General features: G+C 40.4%; 1 long non-coding RNA gene across 1 annotated transcript in view; it reads left to right on the forward strand.

Moving 5' to 3' along the window:
- The first annotated feature begins 9,746 nt into the window (after window positions 1-9,746).
- The window catches only part of LOC126401647 (uncharacterized), a 19,755-nt gene continuing 14,324 nt past the window's right edge, over window positions 9,747-15,177 (forward strand). Inside the window, exon 1 of the long non-coding RNA XR_007571111.1 lies at window positions 9,747-9,794. This is a non-coding gene — a long non-coding RNA (uncharacterized LOC126401647). The remainder of the gene's footprint in view (window positions 9,795-15,177) is intronic.

Raw genomic sequence — 15,177 nt, forward strand, 5'->3', positions numbered from 1 at the left:
AGAAATGGTTGTAATTCCTACACGGTTCATACTACATTTTTGAAAAAAGCCTTAAATGAAAGCTGAGAGTCTGCACTTTAAGCAGGTATTCATTGTTTCATTTAAAACCCATTGTGGTGGTGTACAGAGCCAAAATGACGACAACTGTATCATTGTCCAAATATTTATGGACCTGACTGTATATTCTGAATCTGAAACAGGTGACATAAGCAGCAGATTCTGTTTAGATAATCCAAATAGACCTTTTTCTGAATTTAGCATTTCCTGATTAAGACATGTGGGATGTGCCGCTATCATTCGGACATGTATATATCACATTCAGAATATGTGTCTCAACTGGTGTTTTACTGCAGTTTAGTACACACACGGCCTCTTGTCTGTTTTATGGTGGTCTTTTGTAAGTTGGAAACAAACCAACTCCCAAACAGTTTGCAGGGCTGTGGGGTAGAGACACATGCCCAAAAGAAAAGTCCTCATTTCCGGTCAAGAGAAGAAACACCTACCTCTAAACATTATGAAATACTTGGATATCAACAGGTTTTTGGATGTGCACAAATACGGCCACACTGACCTCTTCAAGAAGGTGTCCACCACCAGGGGAAAACTTTGAAAAAATCCTACTTTGGTGAAAGAGGCAAAATGACACAAGCAGCTCCAGTCATTTCACTCTCCTATATTTTGACGTGATAAATGACACGTTAGAGCATGTTCATAGGCTTAAACATGGCTATATGTAAACGGGAGTGCTAGTGGAATATTCATTTTCATTAGCCATGTAAACAGCTGAGCAGGAATACTGTCTTTTTCAGAATAAGGGCAAAAACTGGAATATTCCGTGCACGTCAGTGCTGGCAGTGTAAAAGTGCATCATGATTGTGCTTGGCAGGTTGAACCTCTTCAGCTGCTGCAGCTGCTTTTCCACCTGACCTTCACCTTTAACTGCTAAAAATTACCATGTGGAACACATATTTCACAGCTCAATCAGACTCACTTGGCAAATCTTGAAATACTCTTATGATCAAAAAGAGGTCTTCCACCTGGTGAGGATGATGCCCCTAGATAGTCTTTAGTTCGATTCCTCTTTCAGTTCTTCCTCTCCTCAGAGTCTCTGTGTGACAGACTGAAGGATTTAGGAAAAGTCAGTGCTGAACAAACATTTATTTGTGGGTTGTTGTTTTTTATCTGCAAAGATCTCAATCAATCATTATTATATTAACCGTGAGACACTGGCGTTACAACAAGACAGGTGATGAATTAAAACTTAAAAATCACCTGTTATGCTGGTTTTAATATTTGGCCAGATGATGATGACTGCAGCAACACAAACGAAGACCACTACGATGACCCACACAAAGATCGAAGCGGAAGCTGTGAGAAAAGAGGAAAATTACTACACTGAACATTCATTAAGTAACAACAGATCAAAAGATTGAGCTCAGACCGCCAAGTATCTATCAGTCTATCAGTCAGTATCTTCTCAAGTGTTTCTCACCATCAGCAGACGACAGTGTGACCTCAGGAATCATGGTAAACATCTCTATCCGAGAGTTTGATTCTCTGACATGTAGAACGGGTTCATGCAGCTCTGCACACACCACACATTTAAAAACATCTCATGTATATAGTCGTTATAAAGACATTTTACATTATACTTGTTAAGGTGTGAAAAGCAAAAGTGAAACTTGTAATTTTCCTGGAGAGTGGGGCGGCATGAATGAAATCTGTTCATTTTGTGATAAAGCACCAAATGTGGAACATAAGTAGCTTAATATATGTAGAAGATATCCGGGTGTCACAGATTGGCATTCTGATGTCGATGGCAGTAAAATCCTACATGGCCGCTACCTGACAACCATTTTGGCTATAACTTTTGAAACACATGGACTACAAATGCAAGCCCGGTGTCTACGACGCAATCTGTGACGCCCCGATATCCAGATGTCTTCTACATATATTAAGCTACATATGGACCAGATTTAGTGCTTTTATCACAATGAACGATTATCTTGATTGTGAGCTATGGAGAAATGTTTTTTTAAATGACATTACACAACTTTGAGGATGAAAATGTCCCAAATACAACACTGTAAGGTTCTTACCATAGAGTTGGAGGCAGGTTGTGGCAGTGAGAGCTCCATCAGGGTCGGTGTATAACACACAGCGATAGCATCCTTCATCTTCCTCCGTCACGTTCTTGATAACTACGGAGGTGTTCTGCAGTCCAGCATATTTAAACTCCACTTTATCTCTAAAGTCAGGATTCACTTGCCCAGCAGAGCCTTTGGTCGAAAAAGCAAGATTCTCCACCCCTTTAGGTAAAACTTTCTGCCATTTCATTCGAACAACATCTTTAGGTTGCATCAGCTGACAGTTTAAAAGAGCCTCTTCTCCCACTGCTGCCATCACAGTCTGCTGAGTCTCTATCACAGCTACTAGACCTGCAGGGAGGACAGTTCACAGTGTGTTTGGTATGTAGTTTGTCTCTTTGCAAAATATGATGATAAATATGAATATAAATACTAACCAATGCTAAAGTATTTTCAAATGAACCCCCTAAAACAAAGAATAAGTTCACAACTACAACAAACATACCAGAGTCACACAGCTGTGCTTTCAGATGATTGCTACATAACAAAGTTTCCATCAAACTTTCACTGCAGGACTCAAGATGTAATGAGTAGTTTTACATGTAGTATTAGTACTTTAACTTGTTTACTTCCTCCATAGCTCAAACAGGATCATGTGATCATACATGTCCTTCCAAGGCCTTTGAAAAGTATTACTAATTTAATTTAAAGGAGCTGCAAGTGACATTCAGAGCATATCTAGAATTAGGAGTCTGAGGCAGGATTGTCTGCACTTGGCTCTCAACATGGAGGTCCCTGATCCAGGGCCAGCAGCTAGCGGTGCTAACAGCAATAACGATGTTAGCTGGGGGGGCTAAGTTTGGGCTCTGTGCTTCCACAGTGACACTGTCCATTCTTTGCTTTGGATGCCATTTCTCCACTTTATCTTTATATAGCAAATAGTTGTTTGCTGCTATATCAATGCTCTGAATGTCACATCCTTTAATGACCTAATTTTAACAATGCTGTTACATACAGATTTAATTGAGGCAACATGATATATACGACTACAAAAAGGCTGGAGTCTATTTTGAAGTATATATAAAAATTCAGTGGTCACAACTAGAGAAACTTTTAAATGCTGATAAAACTTAGATTTTGCATTTCTCAAATGCTAGGAAGAAGCCTGTGAACACTCCTGATGTTATTACTGCTCAGGGAAAAAGTTAAAGGTTGTCACTTGTTACAAATATCTCTGTATTTGACATGATCACTTCCTGTCTTTTAAACCTCAGGTTGATAATCTTCTTAAAAAGCTGAGGCTGAAGTTTGGGTTTTATTTCAGAAACAAGTCCTGTTTCTCCTTTGAGGCCAGGAAAAGACTGGTTGCTGCTACGTTTTTACCAGTTCTGGATTCTGGTGATTTGTTGTACATGAATGCATCTGCACATTGTTTGCACATGTTAGATACTGTAATCACTGTGCACTGAGATGTGTCACAAATTGTAAAGCCCTCACTCATCACTGTACGCTTTATTTCGGTGCTGGTTGGCCTTCTTTGACTTTTCGTAGGCTCAATCACTGGTATTTGTTAATTTATCAACTCCCTTCATACATTTGTACTTTGATTGAACAGAGATCTGACTGTAGCTACAGTCTGATATCTCAAGACACAGTTTTGTTGTCTGGACCTTGTGCAGAAACTATGTGAATTGGTATCTGCCTGATATTAAAGCTCTCATAAGTACATAAGGATGAATGAGTTGATTGGGTCTCGTCATTGTGCGTAGGTGTTTTAAGATTTCTTCAAGTATTTTAAGTTTTTTATTGTATGGGTGTTCGGCTGTAACTTTTTGTGTGCTGCGGTCTTGGCCAGGACTCTCTTGTAGAGGGGATTTCAACGGGATGTGTGAGGTTGTTTTTCTAGAGAGCCTGTCAGCAACACACGACGTAGACTGCAGAAAATAACTGTGAAGCTGCAAAATGTGTGTGCATGGCAAAACCACGGAGGGGAGCGCTATTACGCAACTACAACAAACAACATTGTCACACATGGTCTCGGTCTAAAAGAAATAAATCACATACAGGCCTATACTGAATACAATATGAGAAACACGGACTTCTTCACCTTTCTGAAAGACTCACACCGAACAAAAGAAATGCATGACTGCACGGTTGCTCAATACTGTAAGTTACTGTAGCCTATCTACTGTCAGAATATGCGGAAGTTTAAGTTGTCACTGTGTGCGGCAGGTTGGAGCTTTAAAGGGATAAAGCTCCATATAAACTCAGCTACTTACCTTTCTGAAAGAGTCCCAACGCACAAAGTAAATATATAACTGCATGTTGTATCATTTTTAACACATGCTGCCGCTCCCGCTCACATTTCAGACGCGACTACCTACCGGCTGTCAGTAAACAGAAGCTGCGCCTGCGCGCAGGTGTCCACAGGTACCTTCCAGGTAAGTTGGTCGCCGTGGGTGTCATATTAACACCTACTTACAGACAGTGTAGCGACCAATCCTTATAGAAAAAATGATAAGGACTTTTTACATAACAAAATACTGTTATTTTTAGTTTATAAAGACGTCAAACTGTGACACAGTCTAAACAGCTCGAGGCGGTCATCCCCCGTTACCACCGCAATGGTACATCCGGGTCAATCAGGTCTGTTTTTTTTTTTTTTAATTTATTCATCAACAGACTGCTGGCCATTGTCGAAAATGATTGAACAGAACAAATGATTCAAATCAACATTTCTGTCAAACATCATGTCAGAGGATTATTGAGTTAAATTATTTTAATTCTCCATTTAGCGTGACTGATTCAGAGTTCAGGCTGGTGCAGTACAAAGAGATTAAATATAAATAGTTTCTGTTTGCTCTCATTTATTTTCAGATATGTTTTGAAGAGAAGATGGACGTCTTGGTTTTTCACCCTTGTTTCTGCGTCCCAGGAGGTTTATTTAAAGACCCCATAACTATCCAAAGACAATCATCACTGGACAAAAAACACGTCATTGTCATAACTATAACAATGAAACAAATTAATTTGGTCTGATTCTGTTGTTCAACTGGTTACTTGTGAGGGATAGTGGATTTTAGGAAGGATGCAGTGTGCACGTCCCCTCCATGTGCATTTGCTCCGCCCAATGAAAACATTAAAGACTTTTGTTTTGACAAAAAAGAGAAATGCAGTTTCACCATAAATTGGTGCAAAAAAATCAGAATGCAGAAAATTAAGTGTTTGATGCCCAAAACTTCCTGCTGGAGGACCCCAAACCGTGCTCTGAATGTCAAATGACAACATGATAATCTGACTACAAGGCTGGAGTCTATTCTGTAATATAAAAAAACCCCTACAACGGTGACTATTGAATGGCTCGCCCTCACCTGTGAGTGTCACTTACCTTTAAACAGCAGACTGGTGAGTACCAGGATCCACAGCATCTTCTTCTACAGCTGTACAGACACTTTCAGTTGAAGCCTCTGACGTGCTTTTAAAGGGCGGCCTCAGTGCCTCAATGATAATGAAACTGATAGGTTGCAGAGAGAGGGAGGAGAGAGAGAGGGTAGAGTTTTTCTTGAGAGCCTGCCAGCAACACATTGATTATATCATCTGGGGATTTATGGAGAGAAGTAATGCTTTAAAGGAAACGTATCAACAGAGAGAAGTATTTAAGGGTGAGGCTGTGGATGAATAGATATTTACACAATATGAAAACAGACCATATTTATTTTTGATTCAAATCAACATTTCTGTCAAACATCATGTCAGAGGATTATTGTGTTAAATTATTTTAATTCTCCATTTAGCGTGATTGATTCAGAGTTCAGGCTGGTGCAGTAAAAAGAGATAAAAGATAAATAGTTTCTGTTTGCTCTCATTTATTTTCAGATATGTTTTGAAGACAAGATGGACGTCTTGGTTTTTCACCCTTGTTTCTGTGTCCCAGGAGGTTTATTTAAAGACCTCATAACTATCCAAAGACAATCATCACTGGACAAACAAGACTTCACTGTCATATATATTTATATGTATAAATGAAATAATTCAATGAATTTGGTCTGATTCTGTTGTTCAACTGGTTACTTACCTATATGTGAGTCATAGGTGCAGATTTTAGGGAGGATGCAGCGTGCACGTCCCCTCAATATGTGCATTTGCTCCGCCGAATGAGAACATTTTTTTTTTGACAAAAATAAAAAAATTTCCACCATAGATCGGTGCATAAAGATCCACCAGAATGCAGGAAATTAAGTGTGAAATGCCCCAAATTTCCTGCTGGAGGATCCCAAACCCTGCTCCATATGTCCCCTCCAACAATAAAACAAAACTTACTTCCTCTAGATATTATCCAGGACAATGAAAAACATACGGAAGTGAAACCACTCATAACATTAAAACACTTTAGTTTTATTAACCGAGCCATAATAAATACATTTAGGTAAAGAGTCAGATAACAAGTTGTTCAAAACATAACTAAAACATGAGATGATGAGAAACTGTGGTGAAACACCATAAACATAATGCACAGCACAGGTTAATAATACAGTGTTTGACAGATGAGTTATCACATGGATGTGAAACAATTATAATAGTCACACGACACCACAGTTACAACCATATGATGTGTCATTCATTAATAATGAATAAAAGACTCACCCCCACCCCACCCCCTCTGTGCAGAGTTTGCATGTTCTCCCAGTGTCAGCGTGAGTTTTCTTCAGGTACTCCAGCTTCCTCCCACAGTCCAAAGACATGCAGGTTAATTGGTGACTCTAACTGTAGGTGTGAATGTGAGTGTGAATGGTTGTCTGTCTCTATGTGTCAGCCCTGTGACTTGCCAAGATACTTCAGACTTGAGGAGCCGGGGATCGAACCTGCTCTCACCTCCTGAGCTACATGATGTTCTCCTGACTATCACACAGAGATCACAGAGGTCTTTCCAGAGACATGCTGTACTGAGTTTTAGCTTACCTCACTGTCAAAGAATTTAGAATCAGAATCAGAATCAGAAATACTTTATTGATCCCTGAGGGGAAATTATTTATGTTACAGGTGCTCCTTGCAAGAGAGGAAAGATACGTGAAAATATAAGAAATTTAAACAATAGTATTTACAAATATATAGTTAAATAAACAGGAATTATTAACAAACATAAACGTAAATAAATATATATATATATACATATATATATTGTAAACTGAACAAGATTATTTACACAAACAGAATATATACAGTCAGGGTGAATGGGGTTATTGCACAAGTTAAATTAAATTATTGCAGTGTGTGAAAAAGTCTCAGGGCCACTCAGAGGGAGGAGTTGTACAGTTTGATGGCCACAGGCAGGAATGATTTCCTGTGGCGCTCAGTGGTACATCTTGGTGGTATGAGTCTCCCACTGAAAGTACTCTTGTGCCTGACCAGCACATGGTGGAGTGGGTGTGAGACATTGTCCAAGATAGTTCGTAGCTTAGACAGCATCCTCCTCTCTGACACCACCATCAGAGAGTCACACTCCATTCCCACAACGTCACTGGCCTTGCGGATCAGTTTGTTGAGTCTGTTGGCGTCCGCCACCCTCAGCCTGCTGCCCCAGCACACAACAGCATAGAGGATAGCACTGGCCACCACAGACTCATAGAAAATCCTGAGCATAGTCCGGCAGATGTTGAAGGACCTCAGTCGCCTCAGAAAATAGAGACGGCTCTGGCCCTTCCTGTAGAGAGCGTTAGTGTTCTTAACCCAGTCCAGTTTATTGTCAATGTGTACCCCCAGGTACTTATAGTCCTCTACAATGTCCACACTGACCCCCTGGATGGAAACAGGGGTCACCGGTGTCTTGGTCCTCCTCAGATCCACAGCCAGTTCCTTTGTCTTTGCCACGTTGAGCTGCAGATGGTTCTGCTCACACCATGTGACAAAGTTATCCACAACAGCCCTGTACTCATCCTCATCACCCTTGCTGATACATCCAACTATAGCAGAGTCATCAGAAAACTTCTGAAGATGGCAGGTCTCAGTGCAATAGCTGAAGTCCGTGGTGTAGAGGGTGAAGAGGAAGGGAGAGAGGACAGTCCCCTGCGGGGCCCCGGTATTGCTGACCACTCTGTCTGACACACAGCGTTGCAAGCGCACATACTGTGGTCTGCCAGTCAAGTAGTCTACAATCCAGGACACCAGGGGGGCATCCACCTGCATTGCTGTCAGCTTGTCACCCAGTAGAGCTGGACGGATGGTGTTGAACGCACTAGAGAAGTCAAAAAACATGACCCTCACAGTGCTCGCCGGCTTATCCAAATGGGCGTAGACACGGTTGAGCAGGTAGATGATGGCGTCCTCAACTCCAAGTCGGGGCTGATAGGCGAACTGGAGGGGGTCCAAAAGTGGCTTGACCATGGGCCGGAGCTGCTCCAAGACGAGTCTCTCCAGGGTCTTCATGATGTGAGAGGTCAATGCCACGGGTCTGTAGTCCTTGGAGCCACTGTGACCTTTTTAAAAACCTTCATTTGTTTCACATTTCTTGAACAAACAAACAATATACAAACAATATTAAACCCTTCAAAATGATTATCAAGTGCTATTAAAAAGGTCATATATAGATGGAGTGGTGTAAGAACTATAAAATGTTATTTGGAAAAATTATTTTCAGTTTATGTTCAGGTTTGACTGTCTTAGTACTGGCACTGCAGTCTTAAAGGTTATTCTGCGTCACTTAATTGTTAACCTGGTTCTAAAAAAAGTTGTCTTGCTGTTGAAGATGACGGCTTTGGGTTGTCACTTGTCTCATTTCTCTTAGGAGTTGTCTCTTGTCCTATCTGCTTGTTGTCCTTCTTGCCTACCAGTGAGTGAGCCCTTGAGACAGAAAAAGACTCAAATTATTACATTACACATATTTCTATAAGTGAATTCCTCTGAACAGCAGAGGAATAAACATGCTGTGCTGACTGTGAGTTCACAGTAATGACTTAATGTACAAATATTCATGTATTTGGACAAGTTGGTACATAAAAAAATAATTCTAAAATACACAGAGTGCAGAACATCAAAATGTATTTAGAGTAATAAATAGGTGTAAGTCATAACAACAGTAGGAAAGTGTCTCACTCTTCAGTGTCTGTGGTTGTTCTTTGTGGTGTCTTGTTCTCCTCAGAGTCTCTGTGTGACAGCCTGAAGGATTTAAGAAAAGTCAGTGCTGAACAAACATTTATTTGTGGGTTTTGTTTGAAAAGATCTCAGTCAATCATTATTATATTAACTGTGAGACACTGGTGTTACAACAAGACAGGTGATTAAAGTTTGAAATAACCTGTTCTGATGTTTCATTATAAGCAGGAGATTGATGACTGCAGCAGCAACATAAACACAGGACATCGAGACCACGACCACGACCACCCCAGTGATCAAAGTGACATCTGTGAGAAGAGAGGAAAATTAGTAACACTCAACATTCATAAAGCAACTACAGATCAAATGGTGAGACTGACATGAGAACACATAAAGGTTCACTTACTGAGATCACTGTTATCATAACCAATGTCAATGTGAAGTGTTTCTCACCATCAGCAGACGACAGTGTGACATCAGGAATCATGGTAACATGATATCACATCAACTTTTTACAGGACAGACTTTAAGGATGATGGAGATGTCTTTAATAACACTGTAAGGTCCTTACCATAGAGTTGGAGGCAGGTTGAACCAGTGAGAGCTCCGTCAGGGTAGGTGTTAAACACACAGTGATAGCATCCTTCATCTTCCTCCGTCACCCTCCTGATAACTATGGAGCTGTTCTGCAGTCCAGCATATTTAAACTCCACTTATCTCTAAAGTCAGGATTCACTTTCTCACCAAAGTATTTGTGGTAGGAGGAAAGATTCTTCACCACCTCAGGTAAAATTTTCTGCCATGTGACTTGAAGAACATCTTTAGGTTGCATCAGCTGACAGTTTAAAAGAGCCTCTTCTCCCACTGCTGCCATCACAGTCTGCTGAGTCTTTATCACAGCTGCTAGACCTGCAGGGAGGACAGTATAGTGTGTGATACTCCACAGAATTCACTCTACTGGAAAAGGTAGCCTAATATACGAGGCTAGACGGAGGAGAGGGCAGCTTCGCTATGAGGGCAAGCCGATTGCATTCTATGAGGACTATCCTGCTGATGTGTTGGGGCTTCGCTCCGAGTACCGGGAAGTTATGGCACAGCTGTACGATCTTGGCCTCAAGCCCTCTCTACTATACCCGGCTAGGCTGAAAATCACCACGGAGAATGGGCATACAGTTTGGCTCTCATCGGTTCAAGAAGCCAAGAAATACATCGCCGACAGACGCAGCACAACTTGAGACACGGAAACTATAACTGTTAGCCGGCCACCTCGGTTGACATGGCTCAACCGAGATTATTCTATAAAGTAACATAATAGTTACTGTTAGCACAGCTCAATTGAGATTTCTCTTCAAGTACTGTTATTACCAGCATAGCCTTGAGCTAACGGCTTTCCATTAGCGTAGCCTGGACTGAGATTTAATTACAGTACTGTTTACTTGGCGATACAGCCCGAGCTGAGCATCTGTTGCTGTATTTGGACTGAACGATCTTTGGTTATCATGACCCGACCTAGACTTTTGCTACACGGGAGTCATTTTGTTACATTATGTGTGGGCCTCCTTATGTGGCGTGCTCTCTGTTTGCTTCGGACAATTTTTGTTTATTTAACTATCTTTGTTGCACACTCGACATGATTGTGTTATGAAAGGACTGAGCTGTGTAGCAAATTTTTTGTTCAGCATGGACACTAATTTCATCATCTGAAGCGATTTTTGTTTTCTCTCTCTAAAAAACAAACAAAACAAAAAAATCTTTTCTTACTATTATTCTTGCTAATCAAATTGTTAACATATTCAGCTCTGCAGATGGTGTTGTAAGCCCATTTATATGCTGAAGTCTTTGCAGCCACCTGTGCTATGCATGGGCCTCCTTATGTAGCCTAACTTGTTTTCTGTTGTTTTGGTTGCCTTTTATTTAACAATCGTTGTTGCACACCTGATATGACTGTGTCATGAAAAGATTGAGCTGTGCAGCATATTTTTCACGCGCTTTGGACACTACTTCCATTTTCTGAAGTGACTGAACTGTAAATGGAGCAGCCTATAACTTACTCAATTTCAAATTTGGAATACAACTATGCTGTCTGCTCTTGTAATACTTAAGTTCATTACTACTGGTGTTTTGACTGTTGTTTAAAAAGAAAGGAAAGTGCGTATGTTATAATTAAATCTTCTCAGATCGCCTCTGCCATTTTATTATTTTATCCACTTCGCTTCAACCGATCACCACAACCATGTTGTTCCTACTTTTATAGACTAAGGCACAAAATATCAATACAGTGCCACCCAGTGTACATACACAGTAAATACAATGAATGTCTGCTGAGTGGAATGACACAGTTGGCTCTTACATTTGGCATGCCAACCAATATCCTCAGCAACTTTTACAGATGTACAGTTGAGAGTGTCCTCACCAGCTCAATCACAGTCTGGTGTGGACACTGCACTGCTTAGGACAGGAAGGTTCACCAGCATGTGATAAAAACTGCACAACTCATTTCAGGAGCAGCCTTCTCACCCACTCAGGACATTTATAACAGCAGGGTCATCAGGAGAGCCCACAACATCATCAAGAACAGTACACACACCCCAACCACAGTCTCTGCACACTTCTGCCATCAGGCAGGTGCTACAGGAGTGTGAAATCCAGCAGACAACAGTTTGACCTCATGAATCAGTTTTTTACAGGACAGACTTTAAGGATGATGGAGATGTCTTTAATAACACTGTAAGGTTCTTACCATAGACTTGGAGGCATGTTGAACCAGTGAGAGCTCCGTCAGGGTAGGTGTAAAACACACAGTGATAGCATCCTTCATCTTCCTCCGTCACCCTCCTGATAACTATGGAGCTGTTCTGCAGTCCAGCATATTTAAACTCCACTTTATCTCTAAAGTCAGGATTCACTTTCTCACCAAAGTGTTTACTGAACGAAGCAAGATTCTTCTCCCCCTCAGGTAAAACTTTCTCCCATGTGACGAGAACAACATCTTTAGGTTGCATCAGCTGACAGTTTAAAAGAGCCTCTTCTCCCACTGCTGCCATCACAGTCTGCTGAGTCTCTATCACAGCTGCTAGACCTGCAGGGAGGACAGGTCACAGTGTGTTTGGTATGTAGTTTGTCTCTTTGCAAAATGTGATGATAAATATGAATATAAATACTAACCAATGCAAAAGTATTTTCAAATGAACCCCCTAAAACAAAGCATAATGTCACAACTGCAAGAAACATACCAGAGTCACACAGCTGTGCTTTCAGATTCAGAAAAATAAAAACCAGTCTGATATAAAACGACTGTTTCATCTTTTTCCTCACCTTTGTGAAAGACTGCCGACACACAAAGGAAAAGTATGACTGCACAGGGTGCCATCTTTCTTTTCTGCGCGACAAATCTTCCACCAAACTTCAAAGGGGAAGTTGTCATAGTTCGTTGTCATTGTAAGTAGCAACTGATCCCTAGGAAAAAAAAAAAAAAGAAAAATTAAGCCTTGACATCAAATTCTAACTAAAGGCTGCTATTTAAGAACCAGCGGTCAGAGTAACATACCCATTTGTTATGCTGTTTAGTAGCTATGATAAATTTAAATTTGGATAAAGTTTGGCTGGGGATTTCCTGACGCCACACTTCCTCAATGTCAGTAGGCTACATCATAGACATATGAGCTACACTGCGTCGATGTGGTCACGTGATTTCCTGTTAAACTGCAGCAGACATCTCAAGATCGAGCCGCCCATCTTCTAATGAGTGGAGGAGGACCTGCTCTCACCTCCTGAGCTAATCTCCTGACTATCACAGAGGTCTTTCCAGGGGCAAGCTGTACTGAGTTTTAGCTTACTTCATTGTCAAAGAATTTTAGTGACCTTTTTGCATCAAAATCTTCATTTGCTTCAATTTCTTGAACAAACAAACAATATACAAACAGTATTAAACCCTTCAAAATGATTATCAAATGCTATTAAAAGATCATATAAAGATGGAGTGGTATAAGAACTATAAAACGTTCTTTGGAAAACACTTTTTTTCAGTTTATGTTCAGGTTTGACTGTCTTAGTACTGGCACTGCAGTCTTGAAGGTTATTCTGTGTCACTTAACTGTTGACCTGGTTTGAAAAGAAGTTGTCTTGCTGTTGAAGATGACGGCTTTGGGTTGTCACTGGTCTCATTTCTCTCAGGAGTTGTCTCTTGTCTGATCTGCTTGTTGTCCTTGCCTACAGGTATGTGGGCCCTTGAGACAGAAAAAAATTATTACATTACACATATTTCTATAAGTGAATTCCTCTGAACAACAGAGGAATAAACATGCTGACTGTGAGTTCACAATAATGACTTCATGTACAAATATACATTTATAGGGACAAGTTGGGAGGAAAATAAATGCTCAAATAAACAGAGTGCAGAAATCATTTAGTGAAGAACTATCTATGTATAAATCATAACAAGTAGGGGAGTGTCTTTGACTCTTTCTTGTAGTGTCTTGACCACATAAAGGTTCACTTACTGAGATCACTGTTATCAGACCCAGATTCCTCATCAACACCTGGAAAAAGAAACTCAAACATCAGAACCATAAAGTATTTATCAGTCTATCAGTCAGTATCCTCTCAAGTGTTTCTCACCATCAGCAGACGACAGTGTGACCTCAGGAATCATGATAAACACCTCTATCTGAGGACGTTGGATGTTGCCATGGAGACGAAGCAGCACGGTCGTAGCGGTGACAGTGACTGTAGCGTTGGTGTTGGTGACACTGGTAGAGTTGTAGTGAGGGACAGTCAGTGTTACACAATGTCACAGCACTTCAGAGATAACAACAGGGATTACAGGTGGAACAAACCTTAATGCAATTTCACTGTACGCATCTGCATCCTGACACAACAGGCCGCGTAGTCATCAAAGAAGATTCTCCCAGCTTTGCTCCGTCTCTGCTGACATTACATTATCACATGAGCATGATGTGTCACAGTGTTAAATGACTTTATTAAAGTTTGCATGTAAGGCTTTGAGGCAGTTTGTTCACGTCCAGCTGTCTTCATTTAGACCCTTCAGGGTCGTTCTGTCTCTCTAATCAGCTGATTGTTGCTGACACCTTGCTGTCAGAGATGCTTTGGGGCTGCTGCTTCTTTAATTTTTCCCTCTAGAACTTTGCAACCATACCTCAGACACTTGATTCCATATATTTGTGTCAAATATCAGAGAATAATTGTGTGGCTAATTTTTTTAAATTCTCCATTAAGGGTTATTGATTCAAAGTCCTTTATGGCACGTTGGTGCAGTGAGAAGAGGAAGATTAAATCTTTCTGAACACTCTCATATATTTTCAGTTATGTTTTTAGAACATGACGTCTTGGTTTCCAAACAGTTAAAGGGTCCTCTAACTATCCAGAGATAGACATCACTGGACAAACACCTCACTGTCATAAATAAGAATCAGGGGCAACACAAACATGAAGTGAACAGAAGTGAAACCACTCGTGACATTAACACATCTGTTTAATAAACAAAACAAAAATAAATTAACAAAAACAGTCAGAGAATAATTATTAAATCTACATTAGATCATTAGAAACACCTTGCACATAAAGCACAGCACATCCTGATAATCATGTTTTTGACAAGGATTAGTTACATCGATGTGAAACAACTTTTTTGTGTGTGCATGTGTCATACGGTGAAAACATAACAAGTGAAAATAAGTGCAAAAACACATGAAAGACGAAAGACAAAAAAAAGTCTAACCCACAAACAGTCAGCACTTTAACACAATTACAACTACATAATGTGTCCATACAGAAAAAAACAGAGTCAAGTGCAAAATTAAGAACACACAAAAAAATATTATGCAGAAAATAACATCACGTGTGTTATTTAATATGTTAGCCTGTTAGTATAAATGAGATTTGTAACAGTGCCTGTATTTCTGATCATCTGCCTGTTCTTTTCTCTGCTAATGTCCCCTGCTCTGGTGTTAGTGCTCGTCCTCCTACNACAGAGTCAAGTGCA

The sequence above is a fragment of the Epinephelus moara genome, chromosome 15 (genome assembly GCF_006386435.1).
Source record: "Epinephelus moara isolate mb chromosome 15, YSFRI_EMoa_1.0, whole genome shotgun sequence".
In the NCBI taxonomy this organism is placed as follows: Eukaryota; Metazoa; Chordata; class Actinopteri; order Perciformes; family Serranidae; genus Epinephelus; species Epinephelus moara.